This window comes from Panicum virgatum, chromosome 2K (genome assembly GCF_016808335.1).
Source record: "Panicum virgatum strain AP13 chromosome 2K, P.virgatum_v5, whole genome shotgun sequence".
In the NCBI taxonomy this organism is placed as follows: Eukaryota; Viridiplantae; Streptophyta; class Magnoliopsida; order Poales; family Poaceae; genus Panicum; species Panicum virgatum.
Genome location: NC_053137.1, coordinates 26,889,158 through 26,910,177, shown reverse-complemented (window position 1 = coordinate 26,910,177; position 21,020 = coordinate 26,889,158). Strand labels below are relative to the sequence as shown.

The 21,020-nt window shown below is 53.8% G+C and overlaps 1 pseudogene; it reads right to left on the bottom strand.

Annotated features, from left to right (window-relative positions):
• The window catches only part of LOC120695213, a 78,841-nt pseudogene extending 77,019 nt beyond the window's left edge, over positions 1–1,822 (bottom strand).
• Positions 1,823–21,020: the final 19,198 nt, after the last annotated feature.

The window sequence follows — 21,020 nt, the reverse complement described above, 5'->3', positions numbered from 1 at the left end:
TTCGGCCGCCCCCCTCTGGTCTCTATTGGGCCTCAGGTTTCTCGTGTGGGCTTCTAAGGTCGTGGGCTAGGTGATTAGGGGGTGCATGGGCTTCATCTCTAAGATGAAGATGCGTAGAATCGAAGTCTACTAACTTAATTTCATCAAAAACTTCACCGGGTCGAAAAGGTTCATGAAAAAGTTTAAGCCGATGGCCATTTACCTTGAAGTACTCACCGTCATCATCCTGGAGTGTGATTGCCCCATGAGAAGATGTGTTGATGACGGTGTATGGGCCTTTCCATTTGCTGCGAAGTTTCCCTTCTCTGAAGAGTTTTACCCTGGAATTAAACATTAGTACCTTATCACCTGGCTTGAACTCCTTGGGCTTGATCTTCATGTCGTGCCATCTTTTGGTACGGTCCTTGTAAATCTTGGCACTGTGATATGCTTTCTTGCTCCTCTAACTCTGCCAGCTGCATTTGTCTATTTCTCCTAGCGAGCTTGTAGTCCATGTTCCATTTCTTAATGGCCCAGTGGGCCCTGTGCTCAAGCTCAACTAGGAGATGCCACGTCTTCCCGTAGACCAGTTGATACGGCGACATGCCGATGGGGGTCTTGAATGCTGTTCTCTATGCCCAAAGTGCATCAGGCAGCATATTCTTCCATCCTTTACCCATCTCATTCACCATCTTCTGCAGAATATTCTTGATTTGTTTGTTAGAAGTTTCTGCCTGTCCACTATTGTAAGGGTGATGCGGTGTAGCGATGTTGTGTCTTGCGCCAAGTTCTTTTAGGAAGCGACGGAAGGTCTTGTCGATGAAATGGGACCCCCCTCACTTATAACCATCCTTAGTGTTCCAAAGCGAGGGAAGATGATTTCATGAAACATCTTCCTCGTATGCTTGGCGTCTGCAGCTCGGCAAGGTAACGCTTCCACCCACTTGGAAACGTAGTCCACAGCAACCAGGATGTACTCACAATCATGGGACTTTAGGAATGGTCCCATGAAATCAATACCCCAGACATCGAATAGTTCAACTTGGAGGTTGTATGTGAGGGGCATTGCATTGCGAGCAGTGATGCCTCCTTGCAGCTGGCATCTTCGGCACATTCGAATAAATTCTCTGGTGTCTTCATACATTGTGGGCCAGAAGAAACCACTTTGCCAGATTTTTGCTTGTGTTCTGAAAGCTCCAAAGTGGCCTCCATATGCTACAGTATGGCATTTTTCTATAATCTGCACCCCTTCTGCTGTAGGGACACATCTCCACAATAATCCATCCGTACACACTATGTACAGGTACGGTGGATCCCAAAGGTGACGTCTGCTCTCGAAGATCAGCTTTTTCTTGTTTTCCCCAAGTGGTACATAACCTGCAACCATGAAATTCACAATGTTTGCGTACCATGGGTTGGAGTCCGTCACCTTGAGCAGCATGTCGTCGCGTAGGAAGTCATTGATTGGGGGTTCCTGCAGGTTAGTAGCTTGCATACGCGACAAATGATCTACTACAGTATTCTCTATTCCCTTTTTATCTTTTATTTCAAGGTCAAATTCTTGGAGTAAGAGAATCCACCGAATCAAACGGGGCTTAGCATCTTTCTTGGTGAGCAAATATTTCAAAGCTGCATGGTCAGTATAAACAATAACATTTGCTCCAACCAAGTAAGATCTAAACTTATCAATAGCAAAAACAACTGCGAGGAGCTCTTTTTCAGTAGTAGCATAATTTAACTGTGCTCCTGTCAGAGTTTTGCTAGCATAAGCAATAGCATGATGCTTCTTATCTTTGGTTTGGCCTAAGACCGCACCAACATCATAGTCGCTAGCATCACACATTATTCCAAACGGGAATGATTGGGGGTTGGATGATTGGAGCCGAGATGAGTGCCTTTTTTAGGATTTCAAAGGCGTGAAGGCACTCATCCGTGAATTCAAAGGGCGCATCCTTAGCTAAGAGGTTTGTAAGAGGTCTAGCGATCTGAGAGAAGTCTTTAATGAAACGGCGATAGAACCCCGCATGACCTAAGAAGCTACGGATCCCCTTGACGTTAACTGGTGGTGGAAGACGTTCTATAACGTCGATTTTGGCCTTGTCCACCTCAATCCCCCTCTCGGACACAAGGTGTCCAAGGACGATGCCTTCGCAGACCATGAAATGTCACTTTTCCCAATTCAGCACCAGGTCCTTTTCTTGGCATCGTTGCAAGACCCTATCTAAATTTTCAAGACAATGATCAAAAGTTTTCCCATAGACGGAGAAGTCGTCCATGAAAACTTCCATGGTTTCCTCGATCATGTCTGAAAAGATAGACATCATGCACCGCTGAAACGATGCGGGAGCTTTACAAAGCCCGAAAGACATCCTGCGATAACCATAGGTTCCATATGGGCAAGTAAATGTGGTCTTGCTTTGATCATCAGGGTGGATGGGAATTTGGTGATAACTAGAATAGCCATCAAGAAAACAAAAGAAAGAATGCTTGACCAACCTCTCTAACATTTCGTCAATGAAGGGCAGCGGGAAGTGGTCTTTCTTCGTGACCGAGTTGAGTTTCCGATAGTCTATACACATCCTCCACCCCGTGATAGGTCGTTGAGGTATGAGTTCGTTCTTACTGTTCTGAACGATCGTCATACCTCCCTTCTTCGGTACAACTTGTACCGGGCTCACCCACTCGCTATGTGGCACAGGGTAAATGATCCCGACGTGCAAGAGTTTAAGGACCTCTTTCTTAACGACATCTCTCATCGTATTATTTAGCCTACGCTGAGGCTCCCTAGAAGGTGTGCAGGTAGAGTCGGTAGGGATACGATGAGTGCAAAGGGTAGGGCTGATCCCTTTTAGGTCCTTGAGTGAGTAGCCAAAGACGGGTCTATGCTTTTCTAATACGGCTAGGAGTTTAGCCGTCTCCTCGTCGGAAAGGTGACTACTAATGATGATGGGAGTTTGTGTGTCACCATTGAGGAAAGCATAGCGAAGGCCATCGGGAAGGACTTTTAGTTCTATTGGAGGTCGTGTCGGCTTCTCGTGAATAGGCAGTTCGAGTTGTTCCTCTAATTCATCCTCTTCTTGGATGAAGAGTTCAGCATCTTTTTCTAAAGAGGTTTTAGAGTCGTCGTCTGGCATGACAGCCAACACTTCCTCAACGGGTCCTTCTTGGGGAACAGATTTGGCCAAGGAATTTTTGGCTTGGCCGATAAGCAAAGTGAATGGTTTCCCCCAAGAGACACCTGAAGTTCTCCTAGATTAAGAACATCTAGGAAGAGCTTTTCTACGGGATGCCCTATCAAGATGTCGAAGTCCTGGACTTCGAAGACATGGAAGTCTAGAGCAATCTCTGTTTCCCTGTGCCAAACTAGCACTTCGTGCATAATCCCAATCCCTCTTAATGTGGAACGTGGTCCAGTTCTAAGGGATTTTGTAGTTGGAGTAACACATTTTTCGCCTAAGCGATCAGAAGCGAACAAGGCAGAAATAATGTTTACTCCAACCGTGGCATTGTAAAGAGCCGTGACTGCAGTCCCTTCTATGGAACATGGAATGGTTAAGGAGGGGGCATGAAATTGGATTATTTCGGAAGATGTTTCCCCTTCCTGTACCCATTCATTGCTCATGATAGAGGTCACCCTTTTTACGGTCTCTCTAAGGGAAGCCATCGAGACCACCCGGTGGGTCTAAAGGGACTGGAGGCCTTTTCTGGAGGGGATATAATGTGGTATTGCCAAAGTCATAGAATATATCCTCCTCAACATTCAACAGGAATTCTGGAGGCAGAATTTCTTCCTCCTCCCAGTCTTTGGTTTAGGGGAAGATTTAGCTGGTGATTCATCATGGGTTACTACGGAATAAATGGGCTCGGCTATCGAAACTTCCTCTTCGCTTGAAGGTTGTACTATTGGGAGAGGTTCTGTGAAGGTGGTGTTCTCCAGGATATGATCCAGGAGTGCCACCCCTTCAAAAGTGGTTTTATAGGCGAAAGATCCCCCAGCAGTGATATCAAGCTGTTGGAGAAGAGACTCAGACTGGTATGAGAAGGGAGTCCAATGGCAGTCGGCACTATTGCTATGAAAACACACGAACGTGGTGGACTACGAGGGACGGACAGGGCTATCACCACCTGCCGCCTACCACAACGGTACCGTGGGGTGGAACACACTTTCTAGGTAACACTAAGCTCAGACACCACGTCTGCACTTGGTGTTAGGATTTCTCTCGAGGCCTTTGAGAGAAATCCCCCTCAACCTAAAGCACTAACTTGAGATACTCTAGTCCGGGCGAGAAAACCTGCTAGATAAATTCCCGACTATCAGAAAGATAACTTAGCCTAAGCAAATGGATACAACTTCCGCACTCGAGCTGAACACTCAGACTCGAGAAGATAAGAGAAAGTGGAAAGTAAAGCTGACTCAGAAAAGTAAAGAAGATAACTTATATTGATAACTTTGAAAGAAGGATACAAGAGCTATACCAGACTTCCAAGGACTCCGGAATCCCAAGCAAGCTCGACTTGACTCTAACTCCCAAACTACTAATCCTACTCTAGAAAGTGAAGAGAGAATGAGCTCCAATGGTGTGTGTTACAAGTGAGGGATGAGTGCTCTATTTATAGCCTTCTAGGGTCGGTTCTGAGCAGGTGAAGCACGTGATGTCGGTTGGAGGCAGTTGTGACAGTTGAGCTTAACTTCCACACGAAGTCGGGACGCCAGAGGCCGCCATGTGGGGCCGGACGACCTCCCCTAGGCCGGCCGGCCAAGGGGTGTGGCCATGTGGCCGCCGCCTTCTCCTGGACGCCTCAGATCCTCTCCTGATGTCTGTAACAGTTGCGTAATTGCAACGCTTGAACGTGCTAGACCGGCCGGCCTCCCCTAGGCTTGCCGGCCTCCCTTTGGCTCTCCTCGGCCCTCCGTTGCACCAACGTTGCAAGTGTACGCTTGTGATCTTCCTGGGAGGTGGATTGCTGACTTGGACATATCTTTGCACTAAATTGTGGGTCCTTTGATCCTTGTGCAAGCCTTTTGGTCAATTCGATTGAACCGACATCCAATCCACGACTCAGAGGCACTTGAGTGCATGGCATTGCCCCTGGATCGAAGCTGTGGCTCGGTGTGTGGAGGTGCCAGGTCGGTCGGCCTGGGGTTTTGCCCAAATTCATCCATTTTTGTCTTGTGTTCTCCTGAAATCAAAACTCATCCATAACTTATGAAACTTATTAGAATTAAATAAAATATGAATGAACATAGTATAAAGCTCAATTTATTCCTGAGAAGTTGACGGTCAGAATGTGAAATAATGGCCATCAACAACCGGTCTGACCGGTTGGGAACTTGGCTGCATGTTTTAAGTGTTGGACCGGTCTGCCTGACCGATCTGACCGGTCACTGACTGACATTTGTGTTAAGCATTATAATCTACAGAATTAGTTTTTAAACACCTATTCACCCCCCTCTAGGTGACATCACGCGATTAAGGTCATTTCAATTGGTATCAGAGCAAGGTCTCCAGATTGAAGCTTAACCGCTTGGAGAATCACGATGTCGACACCACGTGAGGTACCGTTTGAGCTGCTTTGTTGTGATGGCTCAAACTATCCTTCTTAGTCTGCTCATGTACTTAACATTCTAAGGACCACGGGTCCATCCTTTGAGCGTGCTGTCAAGACAAGTGTCCTTCCCAAGGACGTTGATGATTTGTACAAATTATCAACTGAGGAAAAAGAATGTTTGTCTTGCAACCATCGTGTTATTGACCTCTTGTTTGAGTATATGGATAGAGAACATTCAGATTCTATACAAGAGGAAAAATTATTGAGAAAGACACGAAGTGAAACTCATCGTCTTTGGAACTTCTTAGAGAAGATATATGAAGACGAGAGTGACAATGAAGATCAAGAAGATGAAGAGGAGTCACTAGAAGAGTATTCTACTGCAACAATAAATACCCATCCTCATGTGACTCCTCATGAAGATCAAGGAGCAAGAACTGCAATATCTGATGGTTTCCTATTGGAAGCGGTCAGACTGGTCTGCAAGACCGGTTAGACCGGTCCTACCAGGGGCAGCGCAAAGAAAGCAAGAAATGCTCCTATAGGCGATCAAGACAAGTTTCAGCTGGGTCAGCATCATCAAGTGATGTTGATCACCAATGCTTGATGGCCTATAGCAACAAAGAAGATGTCCAAGCAGTCGATCAAATAAAAGCCATAAGAAAGGAGCTTGAATGTCTCAAGCTCAACTATGACTTCTTGGTAAGCAAATCGAAAGCTTCTTCTACAAATTCTTCACATCGTATAGATTCATTGTAGAAGGAGAATCAAGTGCTAAAGACTAAATTGGAGAAGCTCTCAAGTGAGCACGTCACACTACAAGGAACTCATGTGGATCTTAAAAAATCCTATGAGAAGCTTGTGGAATGACATGAGTCGCTAGAAGTAGCTCATGAGGTTATGGTTTACATGGTAAAATCCTATAAACCTCTCACACACACTTGGACATGCTCACAAGTTCAAATTGATTTGACTTGCACTAAACCATGTTGTTCTCAAGCAAGCCAATCTAGTATTGAGCAAGTGTTTGTAGAATCTTGTGATGACTTCATAGCACAAGAAAATAAAGATCTTATGTGTGAAGTGGAAAGGCTCAAAGAAGAAGTGACCAAGTTGAAAAGCAACGGGCAAGTGAGACCATCTCAAGATAACCGTGATCTCGTGGTGACGAAGCTTGAGATGGGTTCAAACGTCACTAGCTCAGCCTATCAACAAGGTCAAAAGAGCATCAAGCACAAGATTCCATGAAAGAAATGCCTAGAACACATCAAGTGTTTCAAGTGTCTAGAGAAAGGGCACTATGCAATAAATTGCCAAATCATGTCAGATGAGGAAGCTCAACTCTCAAGAAATCAAAAGAAGCTTCTAGAAAATAGAGTGTGCCATGGATGAAAGAAATTGGGGCATATGGTTCACTGCTATCCACAGCAGTGCAGGTCTGATCAGCGGTAACACCCGATCGGTCAGACCGGTCCAGACCAGTGCAACTGCTGGACCTCTCAAGAAGCCCACAAGAAGCACTCTTGCACCCAAAAAGGCTATTGATGCCCAGAAGCCCAAAATGCAAGTCAAGAGCACCTTTGTCAAGCTCAATCATCGAATTTGCTATACATGTCGAACAAAAGGTCACATGAGCAAGGATTGCCCAAATGGTAAAGTACTTGTCGGGGTTCCGACCCGGGGGGCCTGAATCCCAACTAGTAAATGCTGCGTGTTTCCTCGTCCCAGATAATGATGCAAGAGGCAACACGCAGCATTTACTAGTTGGGATTCAGGCCCCCCGGGTCGGAACACCGACAGTTGGCGCGCCAGGTAGGGGCCGCTGCGTGACTTTTTCTCTCTTTTTCCCATTTGATCTCCAGGAATGGCGAGCAGATCCAACCCATACCCTATGGGTGTTTCGGATCCGTTTCCAGCGGGACGCGCGATCTCGTTCGGGAGTCTCGAGTTCAGGACAACCGGCAACGGTAACCTCATGCAGCTCCTCTCCTCCGAACGCAACCTCATCACTCCGACTTCGCCAGCCCGGCGCAACAGGCGCTCGGGTCAGCATTCGCGACAAGCACGCGCGGAGCGGCGTCGTGCGGCACGCCACAGCTCCCCCACGTGGGTCGAGGCTGGCGCGTCGCAACTCAGCATCACGGCCAATGGGGCAACCGTTTCGTCATCGCGTGCCTCGGCGTCATCTGCGCCGGCACCATCGCCTGCGGCAACACTAGTGCCTCCCAGGGGGGACTCGACTTCAGCGTCGCCCTTCCCCTTCGGGATGCGCAACGCTGCCGCCCACGCCTCGTCAACCAGCGCTAGCTTCATCGAGCATGAGGATCCGCTGGGTCATTATCTTCTGCCGATCCGCAGCCTCATCGCGTCGTCCCCTGACGAATCCTACCCCGAGACGGCGAGCTCGATCGCCGACGACGTCGACTTCTTCATGAACAACTTCACGGCCGAGGAGGCCGAGGACTACTCCGGGGTCTACGACCCCGACGCTCTCCGCTCGTTCCAGCTGGCGACGGCGTACTGCCTCACCTGCTCCGAAGACTCCAGCGAGGGGGATTTCGATCCTTCCCGGGAGTGCTTCATGGTGGACCTTGCGGACGAGCAAAATGACAACACCCCAGGCAACGACGGGGAAGCCGGGGCGGACGCGCGGGCAAAGCAACCGGCGAACCCGCCTGCAACACCTTCCTCGTCAAGCTCGGCGGCACGACAAGCCCAGCTGGTGCAGCTCAAAGAGCTTCAAGCCAAGCTCGACGAGCAGCGTCGACAAACCCAGGAGCTACGCGCCGCACTCGAGCAGCAGCGTGCCGTGCCTGGTGCTCACGCCCAAGCGGCGGGACGTGTTGCACGGGAGCGCATCCTGGCCGACGACAACCTCGACAAATCGCCGGAACTGAAGACGGCGGGCGAGAAGCTCGTCGCTGCGGCTTACCTACTCCAAGCTATGCCCGAGCCATCGACACCTTCGGGCCGCAACCTGCGCTGCGAGGCACAGGAGCTCATCGAGCAAGCTGCCGTGCAACAGGCCGAGAGTTCTGCGTCTCGCATGCGCTCGAAGGCCCCGGAGCAGTGTGATAGGACTGCGCACCAGGACCGTGAGGTTTCCGTGCACACACCCCCAGCGGCGAAGGGCAAAGCAGCCGTACCGCCCGGCGCGAGGGCACCCTCGGTGCACGAGCGCATCGGGAGAGTTCCCGTAAGGTAGCGAATCCGTGACACTCGCGGGCACGCTGGCGACGGCGACGCCCGCAATGTCATCGACGGCAGGAGGTACACCCCTCGACGGGGTGGACGCTTCGACCCCGAGCACGATAGGGGTGAGTCACCGGAGCCTCCGGGCACCCGGGTGTTCAGCCGGGAGATTCGAACCGCGCTTTTTCCCCCGCGCTTCCGACAACCCAACACCCTCATCAAATACTCGGGCGAGACTGATCCTGCAGTCTGGCTCAACGACTACCGCCTAGCGTGCCAGCTAGGCGGCGCGATGGAGGACGCGGTCATCATCCGCAACCTTCCTCTTCATCTTGCGGACGCCACATGAACGTGGCTCGAGCACCTGCCTGTGGATCAGATCCACAACTGGGCCGATTTGGTCCATATCTTCGTGGGCAATTTCCAGGGCACGTATGTGCACCCTGGGAACTCTTGGGACCTCAAAGGGTGTCGTCAAAAGCCCCGCGAGTCCCTGCGTGACTACGTACGACGCTTCTCCAAGCAGTGCACCGAGCTCCCCAGCATCACCCATGTCGAGGTCATTAACGCTTTCCTCGAGGGTACGACATGTAGGAACTTGGTGCATGAGCTTGCGAGAAGCTGGCCCGTTAACACCAATGAGTTGTTCGACGCTGCCACCAACTACGCCGCCGGCGAGGAAGCGGTTGGTGCCATCTTCGATGACAAATCGAGCAAGCGCAAAGACGATGCGCCCGCGGAGGGCGGCAACGTCAAGCCCAATGCCCCCGCCAAGAAATTGAAGCGGGGGAGGAAGGCAAAGAAGCCGGTCCCACCAAACCAGCGTGAGTCGGGGCGGGCGGAGGACTCCGAGGAGGCCTTCGCTGCCGCCCCAGACCGCAAAGGTCCTTGAGGCCCCCCTCGAGGCGGTGGTGGCCAGTTCGACGACATGCTTAAGAAGCCGTGTCCTTACCACAAGGGCTCGGTCAACCATACCCTCGAGCAGTGCGAGATGCTCAAGAAATACTACAACCGTGTCGCGCATCGCGACGAGGACAAGAAGAAGGATGCTGGCGACAAAGGTGGAGATGACGAGTTCCCCCCAGTGGAGAACGCCTTCTTCATCTTTGGAGGAACAACGACGAATATGACTTCTCGGCAGAGCAAGCATGAGCGCCGCGATGTCTTTTCCGTTACCAAAGCCACGCCATCCTACCTCGACTGGTCGAAGGATACCATCGCCTTTGGCCGCGAGGACCACCCCGACTACATCCCGCATCCGGGACGGTATCCGCTCGTTGTCGACCCCATCGTCGGCAACACTCGCTTCTCCAAGGTGCTCATGGACGGAGGCAGCAGCCTCAACATCATGTACGCCCCTACCTTGGAGCTCATGGGGATCGGACTGGACAAGCTTTACCCCAGCAAGTCGCCATTCCATGGCGTTGCGCCGGGGAAGCGAGTCCAACCCCTCGGCCAGATCGATCTGCCTGTATGCTTTGGCACAGCAGCCAACATCCGCAAGGAGGTTCTCACTTTCGAGGTGGTGGGATTTCGAGGGTCCTATCATGCCATCCTTGGTCGTCCTTGCTACGCCAAGTTTATGGCTGTCCCCAACTACACCTACCTCAAGCTCAAAATGCCCGGTCCGAAGGGCGTCATCACCATCGGCTCTTCGTTCGAGCACGCCTACGAGTGCGACGTCGAGTGCGTTGAGCGCGCGGAAGCTCAAGCGGAGGACGAGGCCCTCGCAGCCACCCGACGACACCCTCTGGAGATCCATGAGGTAATGCGTCGAGGCCACGGCGAGAGCCCGCAGGACACCGAGGCGGAAGGTACTCTTGGCGTGTTCGGCAATCCGGCCGCCTAGCGCGCGCAGGCGGCTGATCACCGAACTGCCCGAGACGGCGCCCTCCCCCTCGAGCTCTTGACACACGCTCACGGCGATCTGCTCCAGCTCAGAAACTCCATCTGTGCCGCCGTGAGCGCGGTGTGGACCGCTTCCTTTGCTGCGGTCTCATCCGCCACCTTTTGCCTCAGCTCTGAGCAAAGGAAATCGACATTAGCCACGAAGGAAAGCAAATCGACGAAAAATCGAAGGTACTCACCCACCATGTTTTTCTACGCTTCCTCCCTCTGGGTACGGGCGGCCTCTTCGAGTGAGGACAAGGAGGCTTCCTTTTCTCTAAGGGCGGCCCCCATATTCTGGAGGGCCACCTCCTTCCCCTCGAGGGCCTCGCCCTTTTCCCGGAGGGTCCCGGTGAGCGCGACCACGGCCACCTCTTTATGGAGGAGCTCGGCCTTCTGCTGCTCGAGCGTCGCGCTAAGGCGCTGCAGCTCAGCGCTCTGCACCTCCGCCTCGCGAGCCCTCTCCTCGAGCGCCGTCCGAAGGCGCTGCAGCTCGGCAGCTCGTGCCTCGGCCTCCTGGGCCTTCTCCTCCGCTGCCGCCTTCTGGACGTCCCGCTCACCAGCAACCCGCGCCAGCTCCTCCTCCAGCGCCTGCTGATGCGCTCCCAGATCGGCCATTTTTGTATTGGCGTCGATGTTTTTGAGCACTAGCTCGGCGTTGTGTTGCCTGAGCTGGCTCATCTGGGAGTACAGCCGGTTCATCTCGATGCTCTTTTGGCGCGAGATTTCTCTCAGCTGCTGCAGAAGGGGAGGGCGTGGGTGAAGACGCGCAAAATCTAAAACTGAATCCGAGTAATTTCTGGGGGGAAATATTTACCTGGCTGACCTGGTAATCCGTGTTCTGATGGAGCTGATAAGCGCGGTCGAGGGCCTGCAAGATCTCACGCCCGACGCCCATCTGCTTATTCCAGGCCTCCTCTTCCTCTTGCTCCTTGCGGAGGAACTCCGAGGGGACCCCGGACGGAACGATCGCCCCGAGATGGCCCCCCTCGGATGTCCCCGCCTCGAGCGTGCCCGCGCCGGCCGGTGCGAACTCGGCAATGTGCGCGGCGGCACTTGCCGCAGCAGCGGGGTCGATGTCCATCGAGTCCCCGTACACCTCGCTGCTATCTGGCAGCTCCACCACCGTCGTCGCGCCCTCCTGCGCCGTCGGCACGGGTACTACCGCAACGATACCCTCGTCCCGGGCCTCGGCGGTCTCCAAGATGGGAGCTCCTCCCACCCCTGGCGCCTCTTGCGCTGTCTCTTCCTCCGTGACGCCCTCGCCCTCGGCCCTCGGGGGCTCGTGGACGAGGGTATCCTCCCCTACTTGGCCGGCAGGACACTCCTGCTCGCCCCCGCCAGCTTCTCCTTCCGTATCCGGTCGGGCGGCGCTGGCCGCGTCGCCCTGACCAGCCTCAGCTTCAATGGCCGCCTGGGCGGCACCACCGGCACAGCCCCGGCCAGTCTCCTCGGCATCGTCAGCCTGAGCAGCCGCTTCGGCGCCACTCTGGCCGGCGTCGCCCTCCTCTTGTGCCCAAGCCTGCTGCGCCGCCCGGGCCCCTCGGGCCAGGGCCTCCCGTAGCCTCGCGGCCGCCGCCTCGAGATACACAGTAGGCTGGGGCTGCGGCGCCGTGTGCGGAGTGCTACGAGCCCCGGTCTTGAGAGCCTTGGCCGGGGCAAGCCGCACTGCATCCTTGGAAACGGCCCCGGGGCTGAAAGTCAAGAGACGCGAGTTGAGCAGGATCGAGAAATCCACCAAACACATAACAAAAGCGAAATTCTGAATACTTACCCAGATCGAGCACTCATGCTCCGTTTCCTCGTGGCGCTCCTTCGAGCCCGAGCCATCGAGCCGTCCCTCGAAGGCTGCCCCGACGGCGCCCCCCTCGTGTCGGCCCGGTGGCTCGAGGCTGCCAGCATGAACGACTCCTCTCCCGCCGCAGCCTCGGCGCCACGGATCAGCACCTGGGGCGCGGGCATCTCCTCGGCGGCCGCCGACGGTGATGACTCCTGCGCCGCAGCCTCGAGGGAAGGATTCACCGATGGTCCCCCTGCGGCCCTCGGCTCCTCTGGCGCCACGGTCGCTCCCTCTTCTTCGTCCCACAGGTAGAACGGCGGAGGGCTCGCACGCGCACCTTCCCCGTCGCTCCTCAGAGCGGGGTCCTCGGCATCCGAGGCCTCCTCCTCGTCCTCCTCCGAGGACTCGGGTGTGGCGGGCCGCGGCTTTCCCTCCGAGCGAGCGAGCTTGCACACCTTGTCGTGCCTCGCCTTCCTCTTCCTTTTCCTCTCGGCCTTTGTCTCCGCCGCATCCTTCCGCCTCTTCATCTTCTCCGCGTGGAGGCGATTAATTAGGCGCTGTTCTGGGACCAGGGGCCTCGAGGTGCCGCACCTCAACCCCTGTAAAACACACCGGAGATCGGGTCAAAAAAGGGGAATTACACGATGCACGACGAGTTCGAAGCCAAAACTTACCAGGGAAATATACCCCGGCTCGGGGCGCATCTTGATCCTCCAAAGATCCGCGGGATCTTGGGGAAACTCTGCCACCGCGTGCCTCGCTCTCCGGGCGGCGTTGGTGTGGGAGAGAAGCTTGCTCGATGTCCTCGAGCCTTCGACCTTGCTCCCGGGGGCGAGCTCGAAAATCGGCAAGGCCCTTTCCACGAGAGGGATAACCCTCTGCCGGTGGAAGTTCGCGATGACGGCCGCTGCCGTCAACCCCTTCTTCGCCAGGCGCACCAGTGCGTCGGTGAGGCCCTCGAGCTTGGCCTGTTGCGCTGGGGGCGACACCCCCCAGTCCCACTTCGACGGTCGCTCCCGTCGAACTTTGTTGGTGAACTCCGGAAGCGCGCCCTTGTGGTTCCGGAGGTAGAACCACCCTCGGCTCCACCCAGCGTTGTTCGTCGTCATCTTGCTCGTGATGTAGAAGTTCCTCCGGGTCGGGCGGACGTGGAGCGTCAAGCCACCGGCGCGCGCGTACCGCCTCGGCTGGTTCCGCGCGTTCTCGACGAAGAGTTCGCCGCGGAACAGATGAACCCAGAGGTCCCAGTGGGCCTCGATGCCGAGGTACCCCTCGCAGACGGCGACGAAGACCGCCGCCTGCGAGATGGAGTTGGGGCTGAAGTTGTGCAGCTCCACCTCGTAGTAGTCGCATAAGGCCCGCATGAACCTGCTGGCGGGAACGCCGAAGCCCCGCTCGTGGAGGCGCACGAAGCTCACGACATAGCCTTGCGGGGGCCTTGGCTCGGTCTCGTCCGGGTGTGGGGAAATCCATGCCGGCGCCCCCAAGTCTGGGTTCCGTGGCAGTAGCCGGTCGGCGACCAGCTGCTCCAGGACCGCCACGGTGGCGGAGGACTTCCCCCACGGCAAGGGCTCCTGAATATCCGACATGTCTTCGACTCGAAGGGGAATGGGGGAACGAAAGCTCTGGATGGCTGAGGTGCTTCTTTCTCTCTCTCTCTCTCTTTCTCTTTCTCCCTTCTCCCTTCCGCTCTTGGCTACGGGCTCAGGATGTAGGGGTGCGGAGAATGCGAAGCAGAGTAAAAGCAAATGGCCAGGTGAACCCGGAACCTCCCCTTTCTTTTCGTTTTATTTCACCACGACGGGCGCATCCGTAGCCATGGCCCAAATCTACCGCATTGAAGGCGGTAGATTTTGCTATCGCTGATGGGTGGGTCCCACGACCACGGAGTCTCCCACGCGCGCACGCGACAATAAATGCGGCACGGTAACCGGCGGGCGCGTCACGACTGTTGCGCTATCCCATCCGTCAGCTGCCGCCCATGCCGCTTCGCTTGCTCGAGGCGGACGCCTGAAAAGGCGCGCCCACGCTGTGCCGCCCAAATCGGGCCACGTCGCCCGCTACCGGCGGAAGACCCGCGCGCGCGTGGCTCGCGGCTCTGCGACGTTTTCAGACCATGACGGAATATTCCTTCATAGGGTCTCTTTACCCACGAAGGAATCGCATTTCGAGGCCTTACTGATTAGGGGGTCGAAGCCTGGCCCTTCAGGGGGTTCGACAGGCGCCCCAGATCACCAGAGTCAGGGACTGCAGGGATGTGCCGTACAAGCTACCCTCGAACGCGGAGTTCGAGACATCCTACGCAGTGTTCAAGGCCAGTCGAGGGTGCCTAGAAGGGGGATCCCATCGAGGGAGAGCATCGAGCCCTCGAACCCTACCGAATGGGTTCGAGCCCCGCCTAGCGAACTCTTGCGAGCGCTTTATGAGACGTGTCTATGGACCACGAGCCGACCCCTATCGAACGGGGCACGGACGTCCGCTTGAACAACCCGCTAATAGCTCACTGAAGCAGCCATAGCTCGCGGCCCGGGCATGGGTAGCATGGTGCGCTTCACCCCTCCTCCCTGCGGAAGGGCGACGAGGGTCGTAATTGAAGTCGAGGGTTTCCCCTGAACGCCTTCACACGGGCCTGGCTCGGGGGCTCCTCGCACACCACGGTTCAAAACCACACCCTCGAATAAATCGACAACCGTCACTTATGAAGCTCCACGCGTAAACCGAACCCACCGCTATTAGCGTATGTCCCCCTAACGGCTAAAGCTGATCGCCAGATCGCCGTACCAGCACTAAGAGTGCCGAGGCCGGCTGAAAAAGTGCCGATGCCGGCTGAAAAAGACGCTGGACGGCCATCCCAGTAGAGCTACCCAGTGGGACAACATTTATAGCCCTTGGACGAGCACAAACTCTCCTCCAAGGCCTCGGGGGCTACACCCGCGGGTGCGCTGACGCGCCCCCGCGAAGGTGACTTCACACATATTCGAGGGTCGTGACTCTCTGTACACCCCTATACCCTCGGTAATCCTCCCCGCAGAGGAGAAAGGGGACTTTATTGCTCAAATGCAAGTAAAGATTACAAAGGGTCACCGGCGTGAAGCCATCTAAAGATACAAACACATTGCCACCTACGTGGCAATTTTCACTGTCTTGGGGAGGGACGAGCGACGAAGAAAGGCACCAAGCCCCTAGCTGACGCAGCAGCGAGGCTGCTAGGGATGCGAGAAGCGGCCCCCAGACCTCACGGATCCAGCGGGACGCTCTCCTCGCAAGCCTTCTTCTAGCGTCTCCTCCACCGAAGACCACGCGGGGGGTCGAGCTGGCGGACAGCGCCCTCCGCACCGTCTCCCCGAGGGCAACCTCGTCGCCTCGGGGGACGATGCAAAGAACAGCCGCCCAACCTGGCACTAACGCCATGGTCAGGCGCCTCCATCCCCCTTCAGGCTAGGGGACATCGCAGGAGCAGGACCCCACGGGCCCAATGCTCTTCTGCTGATCCCACTAAAGCTGAGGGATGGTGCGCACGCCCACTTCGGTCTTCCCCTAACGCTCGCAAGCATTCTTCTAGCGCCAAAAGCCTAAAAAAGCCAGGCCACCCCATCTGGGGGCCAGTCACCAAAAGGCAAAGGAAACATTACAAGAATTGGGCAATGCTGGAAGAAAGAGTTGGGAAGCTGGAGAAGAAGGGGAACCCCACGACCCCTATTTATAGCTGCGCCGGGCATAAAGCTTCAAACTTTTCGAAGAGCGGAGGCTTGTATCGCCCGTGACGACGCGGCGCTCCACGAGCAAAGGATGTCCTCGGTCACCGCGCCGAGACACGACCGAACGAAATAAAGCGGAGCTGAGCCCCTAGACGCTAAGCGGTGCAGCATCGGCTCTGGCCGGCTGCCCTCGAACGACGCGCCGCAAAGCAATCAGGAATGCCGGGGCCAAGGGCCTGCGCACGGGACAGCTCGATGAAAGCACCAGCTGCCAAGCAGCGAGTGCCACCATCGCCCTGGCCCCCCTCAGTACGCGGACACATCTTGTCCTTTACACAAACAAATGAAGAGGCGCACGCCTCGAAGTACTCCCCCCACGGGCGTACTATCCCGACCGGCGTGTTGTCACATCCGCCGGGCCCGCACTCAGGCGCGCCCAGCAGGTGCACGACTTTGACTAAACACGTCAAGGGGGAAATCGCGGAAACACCCTTTGGCCGAATCCATCAACTCGACCAAAGCCTCGGGGGCTACTGTCGGGTGCCACAATTAGGGACACCCTAATTGGGGTACTAAGATCACTTTTAAAACACGAATACCTGTTAAGGCAACTGGGCCCACGAAGGCCCACGGCCTGCTTCCTATTCGAAAGAAAGGAAAGGACTCAAAGAAGCCCAGCATGCGGCCCATTCCCATCCCCCTCGAACCAGAAGAACGATCTCCGCTTCGCTCGAGGGTCCCTCTCGGGCCCGCTAGGCAATCTCCGCCTCGCTCGAGGGTAGCGGATCTGCCCTCGAGCAGGTGACTAATCTCTGCCTCGCTCGAGGGTAGCGGATCTGCCCTCGAGCAGGTGATTCATCTCCGCCTTGCTCGAGGGTAGCGGGTCTGCCCTCAATCAGGTGACTCATCTCCGCCTCGCTCGAGGCCATCTCACGGCATAAGGGACAAACGGCCCCGCCGCCCAACCGACCGCCGTACGAAGGCATTAAAGGCCAGCTACTCCGCCACGGCTCAAATGACGGGCGGCGCCAAACCGCCGCTCCCGCGGTGGATGTGACCGACGTCCCATCCGCTGACCCCGGTCACCGCTCCGCCACCCCGATCGCCGCTCCACCACCCCGGTCGCTGTAGCAACACTGTGGGCATTCAATGCGGGACAAGACAAGTTGGCGCTGCCCCTGTTACTGTTCTGCCGACATCAACCATCCGGACTCACCTCCCGCTGGGGAAGGGGTCCGGCGATGTCGCGTGTCCTCCCGAGAGGGGCGCTCTGCACGCATGGGCGGGACCCCGGACCTCCCCCTTATGGGGTCCGGGACTTCCACGCGCTCATGGACCTTCTAGTGTGCACGCCCGCACTCCGACCAGGGGGTCCGGGACCGTCCCACGCCATTACTACCGCCGGGACACTGCAGGACGACCGGCGCAATCTTCGCGGGACCAAGGACGGAACCCAGGATGACAACGACGCGTGCCGCCTTCCCACAGTACACTTTCTACAGTGTTCGACCACAGTACCCCCGCGATTTAAGGGGAAACGATGACTTCCATATCCCCACTCATGTGCACCGCCCTTCCTTGTGACTATAAAAGGAGGAGGTGGGCTTCCTTAGGCGGGGTTGGCAGCAGGTTCTCCAGTTTTTCTCCCTCAGAAAGGCCTCAGCACTACTGAGCACTCACCTCAACCGACTCCACTCCTAGCAGAGACTTGGGAGCTTCCTTCCCTCTCTCGCTTTGCTTGTACTCCCTACTACAAGCACTCCGGGTGCAAGATAATACAGTGCCCTCGCACACCCCCTTTGCTAGACGTACGGCCCCGCGGCCGGAACCAGGATAAAACCGTGTGTTACTGTGTTGCCTCTTGCTTCATCATCTGGGACGAGGAAACACGCAGCATTTACTAGTTGGGATTTAGGCCCCCCGGGTCGGAACACCGACAGTACTCAACTCAAAACTTGTTCAATATGACTTTGCTAGACTTGGGAGGGACAGAATGAGTACTTATGCTACTAAAGTGATTCAATCACCGAATGTTAGCATATGAGCTATTTGGGTTCCCAAGTCAATTGTGACTAATGTGGTAGGGTCCAACAAGAGTTGGACAATAAAGAATACTTGAAAAGCTTTCAGGTATATGGAGATGCATTGGAGAGCTTGGTGCATAAAAGGATATTTCATATTCAAAGTTAAATGACCAAGTCTATATTACATATCTTCATCCAATGTCATCTCGGTAACTCCATTTCAATTCTATATGTCTTAGTCACTGGCTCTAGATGAGAGAAAGTGTGTCACTTGTGACATTCTAATAGTAACTAAGGCATACTATTTTGAGTTACTCCCCATTTGCCGTGAGATACGTTTAATGGCTCTTTGTAGAGCAATGTATTGTTTTACTGCAAATATAAAAATACTCTTGATAAATCATGCATGGAAACAAAACATGGAAGAATTGAAGCATTCTACAGTCTGACTGGTGTGACCAGTCTGATCGGTCTACCAGGCCGGTCTAACCGGTCTAAGCCAGCAAACTGCAAAAATGAGATGATAGAGTCAAGAAGCTCACAAATTCGTTATCAAGGAATAAATGCTTCTAGTAGTATCTCATGGGGTCTTGTACTACAGGCAGTAAGAAACTCTAGCACAGGTTCATATCTTATTCATGTGCTTTATGACAAAAATTATGAAGTGACCTCTTCCAGTTCCTTAATATGGATCCAGTGCATTGAAAGAATTTCAAAATTCTTATGCACTTAATTAAAAGGGGAGATCACTTTACAATTTGCGTCTTTGGAATTAGCATATTCGTTGAGTGAATTTGTAGTCTCACATAGAGTTGACTATGCTTCTTATTGGTCAAACAAAATTTTCATACCATTCCAAGATCACATCAAGTCAAAACAATCTGAGAATGGTGCAAATCTGAAGTAGTACAAGTCGGAACTTCTGATATATGGTCAGAACATCCGAAGTCCATCGGAACTTTCAAGATAGTTCTGACAGGGGGTCCTCGGGAAACTATCACTGGACAGACCGGTCTGACCGGTCTAACCCAGAGCAGTGCAACAAAGCCCAGAAAATGAAAAATGAGGTCAACAAATACTATATGAAATAGTTTCTCACTCAAGGACCAAAATTTGAGTACATCCAAAGTAACAGTAAGGATCTCAAGCACAATTTAAATTACTTGAAATATTATTTGTGTTTTGACCAAGTTTGTGTTTAAGCCTCTCATATCTTTAATTAGATAAAGTTCTTCGCATTTAAGATATTCAAAATCTTAAGCACTACTTTAGGGGGAGCTTACTCTTAAACTTGCGTCAACTTGGGACTAACGATCTCTTGAGCAAACTGTGTAGTCTCATAAGTTTGATTATGCCATTGTGACACCCTAGGTGTCTGCACAGTAGAACTGTATTTCTTTTATGCATCATGTGCTTAAATTGCTTGCAAAAGGGTCTTATTTTAAAAATATAAGGTTAAATGTGTAAATATGAATTTATGCAAGGTCTTTTCTATAGTTTAATTTGAATAAGACGGGTAAATGTTGCTTTTGTGGAGGGTTTATTTGCAAAATTCAGTGTAATCATTACATGGAAGAAAATTTTACATTTCAGTCTAAATTTGAGGTGAATTTGCTTTGGAAAAGAGAAAAGTCCATTAAAATTTAAAATCCTTCCTATGTTTTCAAAATAACTCTTTAACCTTTGGTAAAATTAAATTTTCCACAACATCAAAGTTGTAGATCTTGAAAAGTTGAATAACTTTCACGTTGGGCAAAAAGGTCCAACAGTCTTCTTCCACCTCTCTCCCTCTCTGCTTCACCTGCCGTCGGAGAAGAGCAGCGCCGCCGCCGCCGTGGAGGGCCGCAGGCCACCTCCTGCTGCTCCACCGCCACACGCGGCACCCCTGCGACCTCCTGGCCCCACTCCCCTTCGCGCTGGACCTCTCCTCCCCTTGCCAGGCCGCCCAGTCGAGCTCCGCAGTCGCCCATCTCTCGCACGCATCGGCACCAGTAGAACCCCCCGCGTCTCAATCCTCTCACTCATTCGCCAGTTCCCCACCCCGAACCCCTAGAACACCGCCGCCGTCCACCCGCATGCCGGCGAACATGAGCTCACTGTCGCCCCGCCATTCCAGACCTCCTCTGCCCACGCAGACCGCGCCATCAGCTCCGCCTCGCCCTCGCGCAGCTCCCCGACCGCTCCTTGTCGCCTATCAACCACCGGAGCACCCTCGCCGCCGATCCCGTACTCCGAACCACCGCTGCTCGCCGTCGACGACCCCCTTCCGGCCGCCTCCTCCTCGACCCAGACCCATTAGCAGGTAGCGCTTGGCGCCCTGAAGCTCCACAGCACCTCCACCCTCGCCGCCGATGACAAGAGCCGCCGAAATCGGCCGGTCAACCTCCCCTCCCTACTCTGACTCTGGCCAAGGGCCTCTCTGCAAGCATCTTTTTAGTTCTAGGGGCCTAGCTGCAAGTGTTCAGTCCTTTTCCTTTTGTTTCTAGGCTGAACTTTGAAAATGTCTAGAAATTCGTAGACAAATCAGAACAATACAAATCCAAATGTTTTGGAATCCTTGTTACAAGGCCTGAAACTTTTGTTACATAAACATCTTCATTTCTAGTCTGCATTTTAATCCAAGAAAAAGAATAGATTAAATAGGCTTTAATTGTTTTAGGAGTTGTACTTAGTAACTTCATGTTGTTTTTGGCTAGAATATATCTTGCAGTGTTACTAGTGCCTGGTAAAAATTTGAACCCTTTTTGACATGTTTAACTAGGTCAAAGTTTCAAGATTCCTAGATCTACTAGTTTTACTGTTGTATTTGTGCTGGTAGAAATATTACAGTTCTGGGTGTGAAAATTTTTCCATACATGTATGCCACTAAAATCTTGCGGTTGCACAATTTTAGGAAAATTTAGATCTGTT